The sequence below is a fragment of the Oncorhynchus keta genome, unplaced genomic scaffold (genome assembly GCF_023373465.1).
Source record: "Oncorhynchus keta strain PuntledgeMale-10-30-2019 unplaced genomic scaffold, Oket_V2 Un_contig_12009_pilon_pilon, whole genome shotgun sequence".
NCBI classification, from domain to species: domain Eukaryota; kingdom Metazoa; phylum Chordata; class Actinopteri; order Salmoniformes; family Salmonidae; genus Oncorhynchus; species Oncorhynchus keta.
In genome coordinates this window covers 3,159-3,919 of record NW_026277721.1, presented here as the reverse complement: position 1 = coordinate 3,919, position 761 = coordinate 3,159, and the positions used below count along the sequence as shown (strand labels likewise).

At 44.7% G+C, this 761-nt stretch overlaps 1 non-coding gene across 1 annotated transcript; it reads right to left on the bottom strand.

Annotated features, from left to right (window-relative positions):
* Positions 1 to 407: 407 nt before the first annotated feature.
* trnar-ccu (transfer RNA arginine (anticodon CCU)) lies at positions 408 to 480 on the bottom strand. Its single transcript has one exon. It is a non-coding gene; the product is annotated as a tRNA-Arg (tRNA).
* Between the last annotated feature and the right edge of the window lie 281 nt (positions 481 to 761).

Sequence of the window (761 nt, the reverse complement as noted above, 5' to 3'; positions counted from 1 at the left end):
CGACACGTTTTTAAATTTTTTGTTTGCACTTAAAATCTAAAAATAAACTTTTAGCAGAGGATGGTTTCGATCCATCGACCTCTGGGTTATGGGCCCAGCACGCTTCGGCTGCGCCACTCTGCTCTCAGCCACTTAAGAAACGACTAGAACTCACAATCCATGGCTTAGGAGGCCAGTGTCTTAGGCCACTGGGGTACTGTGTAAACAGTATGACCAATATGAACTGTTGGAAGAGGTCAACAAAATGTATAATGGAACTGAGACATGCCAATGAAACAACACATTTTTTTAATTTTTTGTTTGCACTTAAAATCTAAAAATAAACTGTTTAGCAGAGGATGGTTTCGATCCATCGACCTCTGGGTTATGGGCCCAGCACGCTTCCGCTGCGCCACTCTGCTTCCACCCACCCCAGATGGGACTTGAAACCACAATCCCTGGCTTAGGAGGCCAGTGCCTTATCCATTCGGCCACTGGGGCACTGTTTACCTTCTGCAAACAGTACGAACTGATAGAAGCAGGAAAAACAATGTGTACTGGATAGCACTGAGAGACGCAAATGAAATTTAGCTTTCTAATTTCTGTTTGCGTTTCATTTTTAAAAACAAACTGTTTAGCAGAGGATGGTTTCAGATCCATCGACCTCTGGGTTATGGGCCCAACACGCTTCCACTGAGCCACTCTGCTCTCAGCCACTTAAGAAAAGACTAAAACTCACAATCCATGGCTTGAGAGCCAGTGTCTTTAGGCCACTGGGTACT